Below are 7,912 nucleotides of genomic sequence, written 5' to 3'. Positions count from 1 at the left end.
TGCGAACAAGCAGCAAGGTTTTATTATCTGTCCATGTGCTGTCTGTAAGAATCAGAAGGGTTACTCCTCCTCAAGAGACGTTCACATGCACCTGCTTCGGCACGGTTTCATGCCAAGCTATAATTGTTGGACCAAGCATGGAGAAAGAGGGGTTAGAATGGAAGAAGATGAAGAAGGGGATGATATCGATGACAACTATCATGATCATTTCGGTGATACTTTCATGGAGGATGATGCTGAAGGTGGGGAAGGGTTAGGTGAAGGTGAAGAAGAGGCACATGATGAGCCCGCTGATGATCTTGGTCGGACCATTGCTGATGCACGGAGACGCTGCGAAACTGACAAGGATAGGGAGAATTTGGATCGCATGTTAGAGGATCACAAAAAGTCATTGTATCCAGGATGCGATAATAGTCTGAAAAAGCTGGGCTGCACACTGGATCTGCTAAAATGGAAGGCACAGGAAGGTGTAGGTGACTCATCATTTGAAAATTTGCTGAAAATGTTGAAGAATATGTTTCCGAAGAATAACGAGTTGCCCGCCAGTACGTACGAAGCAAAGAAGGTTGTCTGCCCTCTAGGTTTAGAGGTTCTGAAGATACATGCATGCATTAACGACTGCATCCTCTACCGCGGTGAATACGAGAATTTGAATGAATGCCCTGTATGCACTGCATTGCGTTATAAGATCAGAGGCGATGACCCTGGTGACGATGTTGAGGGCGAGAAACCCAGGAAGAGGGTTCCCGCCAAGGTGATGTGGTATGCTCCTATAATACCACGGTTGAAACGTCTGTTCATGAACAAAAAGCATGCCAAGTCGTTGCGATGGCACAAAGAGGACCGTAAGTCCGACGGGGAGTTGAGACACCCCGCTGATGGAACGCAATGGAGAAAGATCGATAGAGTGTTCAAAGATTTTGCAGCTGACGCAAGGAACATAAGATTTGGTCTAAGTACTGATGGCATGAATCCTTTTGGCGAGCAGAGCTCCAGCCATAGCACCTGGCCTGTGACTCTATGCATCTACAACCTTCCTCCTTGGTTGTGCATGAAGCGGAAGTTCATTATGATGCCAGTGCTCATCCAAGGTCCAAAGCAACCCGGGAACGACATCGATGTGTACCTAAGGCCGTTAGTTGATGAACTTTTACAGTTGTGGGCCAGACCTGGTGTACGTGTCTGGGATGAGCACAAAGGAGAGGAATTTGACCTACGAGCGTTGCTTTTTGTAACCATCAACGATTGGCCTGCTCTCAGTAACCTTTCGGGACAGACAAATAAGGGATACAATGCATACACGCACTTCTTACATGAGACTGAAAGTGTACGTTTGGTTAATTGTAAGAAGAACGTGTACCTGGTTCATCGTCGATTTCTTCCCCGAAATCATAACGTAAGAAAGAAAGGCAAGCATTTCAACGGCAAGGCAGATCACCGGCCGAAGCCTGCGGAACGTACTAGTGCTGAGATATTTGATATGGTCAAGGATTTGAAAGTCATCTTTGGAAAGGGTCCTGGCGGACAATCAGTTCCGCGGGGAGTTGACGGGCACGCACCCATGTGGAAGAAGAAATCTATATTTTGGGAGCTAGAATATTGGAAAGTCCTAGATGTCCGCTCTGCAATCGACGTGATGCATGTTACGAAGAATATTTGCGTGAACCTGCTAAGCTTCTTGGGCGTGTATGGGAAGACAAATGATACAAAGGAAGCACGGCAGGACCAGCAACTTTTGAAAGACCCAGATGACCGGCATCCGGAATGGTTTCAAGGTCGTGCCAGCTACGCTCTTACCAAAGAAGAGAAGTTCATTTTTTTTGAATGCCTGAGCAGTATGAAGGTCCCGTCTGGCTTCTCGTCGAATATAAAGGGAATAATAAACATGGCGGAGAAAAAGTTCCAAAACCTGAAGTCTCACGACTGCCACGTGATTATGACGCAATTGCTTCCGATTGCTTTGAGGGGGCTCCTACCGGAAAATGTTCGAGTAGCCATTGTGAAGCTATGTGCATTCCTCAATGCAATCTCTCAGAAGGTAATCAATCCAGAAGATCTACCACGGTTACAGAACGATGTGGTCCAATGCCTTGTCAGTTTCGAGTTGGTGTTCCCACCATCCTTCTTCGATATTATGACGCACCTCCTGCTCCACCTAGTCGAAGAGATTTCCATTCTCGGTCCTGTATTTCTACACAATATGTTCCCCTTTGAGAAGTTCATGGGAGTATTAAAGAAATATGTTCGTAACCGTGCTAGGCCAGAAGGAAGCATCGTCAAGGGCTATGGAAATGAGGAGGTAATTGAGTTCTGTATTGACTATGTTCCTGACCTTAAGCCGATTGGTATTCCTCAATCGCGGCACGAGGGGAGACTAAGTGGAAAAGGCAAGATCGGAAGGAAATCCACGATATGTATGGACGGTCATTCTATGACTGAAGCACACCACACAGTTCTGCAAAATTCCAGCTTTGTGGCTCCGTACTTCGAGCAACACAAGAATATTTTACGCTCGGACAACCCGGGGAAGCCTGAATCCTGGATTAGAAAGGCCCACATGGAGACTTTCGGCAGTTGGTTGCGAAAACATTTAATGAATGACAATGATGTTGGAGATCAGCTGTACATGTTGGCCAAGAAACCATCTTCGACTATAACGATTTTCCAAGGGTACGAGATAAATGTGAATACATATGTATTAACGCGCGCGACTCTCTTTCTTTTTTTAGCCCTCCGGATCGAGTACGACAAAGCGTGGCAAATCCAAGGCGATGAAAACAGGAGAAACATATGCCATTGAGTTTGTCAGTGAAACCGGCAAGCCCCTACAGCACACCTCAAAGTTTATCAACCAATGCGGAGTCGTTGTTAGAGACAACGTCCCGATCACCGTCCAGGAATGGAAGGAGCCAAAGAAGGCACGTCTTGGTTTCAGTTTTGTCGACAAGAGAACGAAAAAGGATTGCTGGAGAAAGCTTATGGAACATTTCATTCTACCTCCGGAATACAACAAAGTCGATGAATTCGGTAACGAGGTTCCGGGTGGACGTCAGAGGAGGAGGCTAGTTAAAGAGTTCGCTCTTCAGAAGATGGGCGAAGCATTCCAGAACTTCAAGAAAAATTTAACCCGTGACTATGTCAACAAGGGCAAGACTCCGGATTTCAATGGACAACATGAGAAACTGAAAGATGATTGGCCAGAATTTGTGAGGCAAAAGCAATCGGAGCATTTCAAGGAAATATCGAAAAAAATAAGGATAATGCGAGTAAGAAAAAGTTCCATCATATTATGGGGCCAGGAGGATACCGCCTTTCGGAGCCTAGGTGGCAGAAGATGGAGGAGGACCTGAGGGTGCGAGGAATCCCTCTAGGTACAGAGGGATGGGACCCAAGGGCCAAAAGCTGGTGGTACGGGCATGGGGGATCGCTAGACCCGGAGACAGGGGTGTGTGTTCACCGGAAGAAAAAGTTTGCTCCCACCCAAGCCCTTATTGACGCAATGACCCAAGCTCAAGAGGGCTTGATCAAGTTCAACAGAGAGAAAGACGCACTGACAACAGCCCTCGGGAATGATGAACACGGAGGACGTGTACGAGGCAAAGGCAAAGTTCCGTGGAAAGTAGGGTTTTCCCAGGACAATGACCCGTACTGTTACAGAAGCCGTAAGAGAAAGACGGACCGGGATGCAGATCTTATGACGAAGTTTGCATCGGAACTCCATGAGTTGAAGCAGACCGTGCATGAACTAGTAAAAGAAAAATCGGCTGCAGGGCCGCATGAAGATCATGAAGCGGATCGCGGAAGCCAGCAGCGGAGAAGCAACGTGGCTTCCACGGATGCCCCGCCTGGTGCTAGTGCACCGATGATCGAGATTCGTGCACCGGAGCCTCACTACCCCGTGGATGATGTAAAGGAGATGAAAGAATGTGATCTGCATTATCCCATGGGGAACGTTTCCACGAAGGTAGCTAGCGGCAGAGCTTTACCCTGTACACCTGGAGCACTCCACCACAACAACCCCATTGCATATGGCTATGCTCGTGTCATGGTGGAAGACATAGTCCAAGGGTTTGAGGACCTGGAGATTGACAAACCTACACCCGAAGGGGAGAGAAGACTTGGAGATGTCAAGCGCCAGTTCATTCTATGGAAAAAGAAGTACATAGTGTTTCCAGGCGAGGCGCCAAGGCTAGCAAGTCCACCCCCCTCCGATGGTGGTGGTGGTGGTGGTGGCGGTGGTGGCGGTGGTGGTGGTCGTGGTGGTTCACCTACACCTCCTTCACGCCATTCGACGCCGTCCCCCGATCCACAACCTCCGGCGGGTACGACGCCCCCCAATCCTCCTCCGGCGGGTACGACGCCCCCCAATCCACCTCCGACGAAGAAGCAGAAGCAGGCGGACAGCAAGGAAACCCGCTCCTGGACTATTAACCCGGACCCTTATGTACCCAAGACCACAAGGGTACCGGAGCCATCACTGAAGCCTCTCCTCCCAAGGCCTGGGGAACTTAGTGAAGCTGAAACCAAATTGGCCGCGTCTGCTGATTATGAGAAATGGAAGGCGGATATGAAGGCGAAAAAAGAGCCTGAGCCCAAGCAAGTATTCACTGAGAAGCAAAAGAAGTGGGCTAAGGATTTTTTTGACGACACCGTCCCAAGCCGAGCTGAATATGCCTGACGACTATGGACATGAACTTCGTAGGCAAGCAAAAATATTGAAGGAGGAGAAAGAAGAAAGTAAAAAAAGCGGGAAACAAGTTGACCAGCTCGGGATGCAGAAGAAACAATCGATCCCCCCGCTCATAGTGAAAGCCGGTCCGGAAGAGGACCCCGAGATCATAGCAGCTGCGGCAGCACTTGGATTGACTGTAGCGAGTGCCATGAAACAAGCGTCCGTGATGGGTTTGACTCTTCGTGCCTTCTTAGGCCTTGAGGATGCGCCAGTATGTGAGATAGCATTACAATATGTGCGGAATGGGCCTCTCGTCGAGCCTGCGCGGGAAAAGAGTCTACCACCACAAATGCGAAATCTGCTACGTTGGTACAAGCAATTCATAACATGGGCCGACAAAGAATATGTTTATGCGGATGTTACAGATGAGCATCACACCAAACGGTACTCTGTAGAAGTTCATATGAGTGAATTGTTCCAGCTGTTCAATCTGCGCAACCTCGACAAATCTATGCTGAGTTGCTACGTTCTGTAAGTGATTTATTTCTACCTCATCTCGTTCTTCATTGCCTGCACTATATATATATATTGTCCTAACTATATTGTTGCGTACGCTATTATGCAGATTGAAGATTTGGGAATGCAAAATAAGAAACATCCATGATGTTGGGTTCATTGACCCACATATCGTTAATGGACATGTGTTACAACATCACCCCGAAGACGTGGAGAAAGACTTGTACAAGTTTCTTAGAAAGCATCAACTCAAAAGTCATATTCTATTTCCTTACCATTTTGGGTGAGTGTTTCTCTCTTGTGCCCATTCTCTTTTGTTTACTCCATGCATGGTATGTCTAATCGATGAGTTATGCATGACTGTGCATGTAACGTGTCCGCAGGTTCCACTGGATTCTGCTAAATATTGAACTTCACACCTCCAGAGTTCTAATCATGGACTCTATGGATTCGGATCCAAAGCGTTGGGCCGACATGAGAAAAATGCTGCAAAAGTAATTATTTTCAATCATTTGAGCTCTATATCGATCGGTCTCTTTCGTTCATTTCCTAATATCAAGTAACTAATAACTCCCTTGTTCATTTAATTTTCTTTGCCCTGTAGGGTTTGGAGACGGTTCTCAGAAGAAATTGTCTGTGAATTCAAACATGAGCTAGATTTCAGAAGGTTAGTTAATGTGGATAAGCAGCCACCGGGGACCAATCTATGTGGATACTATGTTTGTGAGAACATCCGGAGACACACCTCTGAGCGGAAGGCATCGGATAGCGTGCGGAACGCGACGGATAACTTGCGGAGGAGGCTTAGTCCAGAAGCTCGCTTCCGACCAATTCAAGAAGAATTAGCAGGATTTTTCATGAGGGAAGTCATCAATCCTAAAGGAGAACACTATACCGAGGACGAAGAAATTTATATGCATACCCGAGATTGAAACTTGTTCGAAGTTGTATATGGTCATCCATCCTAATTGTGTATGGAAACTTGTTCGAAGTTGTATATGGTCACCCGAGATTGAATATATATTATATATTCCTCTTGAATTCTTCTTATTTGAAATTTCATATGCATGTATATAGTAGCGTAGAATATGTGTACTGAAACTTTATCAAAATTAAAATAAAACACAAAATAAAATTTAAAAAAAATAAAACACTCCAAACTAAAAAGAAACCAGGTTTAGGGGGGCTAAAACCCTAAACCTGCGGAGGAGGCCTTTAGTCCCGGTTAGCCACGAGAACCGGGACTAAAGGTCCTCCACCCCGACGGACCACTGGCGCCCACGTGGACGGGCCTTTAGTCCCGGTCAGCCACAAGAACCGGGACTAAAGCCTTTAGTCGCGGTCCGTAAAAGGCGCGACTAAAGGGGGGTCTTTAGTCGCGCATATTTAGTCCCGGTTGCACAGCCGGGCTAAAGGCTGTTGCGAACCGGGACTAAAGGGCTTTTTTCTACCAGTGTTGGTCTCCGGATTAGCCACTACTTTTAGCTGTAGTGAAATCCACTTATGTAGGTAGTTGAAAATTCTGACGTATATATGAACCTGGAAGGCTGGCACGTTTGGGTACTTCTCGAATCTCGATTGAACTTCTTGAACGTGTCTCTAGCTAGCTCAAGAAGCATCATAATAGAGTGATTTACAAATTGGCAAAAGGAGACCGTCCTTGGTTAAAATAGATACTATTCCCTCTGTCCCATAATATAATAACGTTCTTGACACTACACGAGTGTCAAAAACGCTCTTATATTATGGGACGGAGGGAGTACTAATTAATCTGTTTTTTTAGCAAATGTGCAGAGTATATAAGAAGATAGGTTGCTGATCATTTGTTTTGTATGTAAAGTGGCACTAGCCATGACTTAAGTTTGTACATTTGGTTGCGTCTACAAGTTGATACATGTTTATGTCGATTCTTCCTAGAGTGTTGGATAATAATGATTAGCAAAGAATTAGAAGTACTAATTATAAACTTGACAATAGGGTAGTAGTACGTATCACCTATATTTCTAACTTTCCCAACCACTAATACTAAGGAAAAAGATGTGTGGCTCATCACGCCATACTAAGTGCAGAAACCATAAAAATCAGAAAAAAAATATACATCATTGCCCAATTGTTGTACCAAGAATCACCCCAACTAGAGCCATCAAATCTCGGCAACTCAATTCGAGGACCATACCCCAGGTTGTTGGGGATGCAAAAATTCCGGAGGCTGAATGATCTGATGCGATGAGTTCTGGTCTGAGGACATACCTCGAGCCGGTGGCGGCACGTACTTCGGCGCCGCTGCTCGAAGATCACCCTCGTTACGGAAACCATCAGATCATCCTGATCCGCTGCTCGTGTAACATCCCAAATTTTCAATTTGGAATGTTTTACAGTTTTAGATAAGCATCTATGGCATTGTGTTTGAATGGTGGTGGAATTTGCAAATTTCAGAGGCATTTGAATATTTTTCTGTTTGATTTTGAATCCACTTCAATTGGCATTTGAAATTATTTTCAAAATTCCTGCCCGATGCTTTGATCAAAAGTATGAGAGGGGATAATATAACACTCCAAAAAGTCAGAATAAAACAATGCCAAAAGTATTTGAATTTAAATTTGATTTTATTTGGAATTCTCAAAAATGTTTTTTTAATTTTGTTTTCTGCCTCTGAGAAATAGTTCATCATTTAGGGTTAATTTTTCTGATCATTTTGATATATATATATATGTGTGTGTGTGT

The sequence above is a fragment of the Triticum aestivum genome, chromosome 6D (genome assembly GCF_018294505.1).
Source record: "Triticum aestivum cultivar Chinese Spring chromosome 6D, IWGSC CS RefSeq v2.1, whole genome shotgun sequence".
In the NCBI taxonomy this organism is placed as follows: domain Eukaryota; kingdom Viridiplantae; phylum Streptophyta; class Magnoliopsida; order Poales; family Poaceae; genus Triticum; species Triticum aestivum.
The sequence above is the reverse complement of the archived record's forward strand: the minus strand, read 5'-3'. Positions refer to the sequence as shown.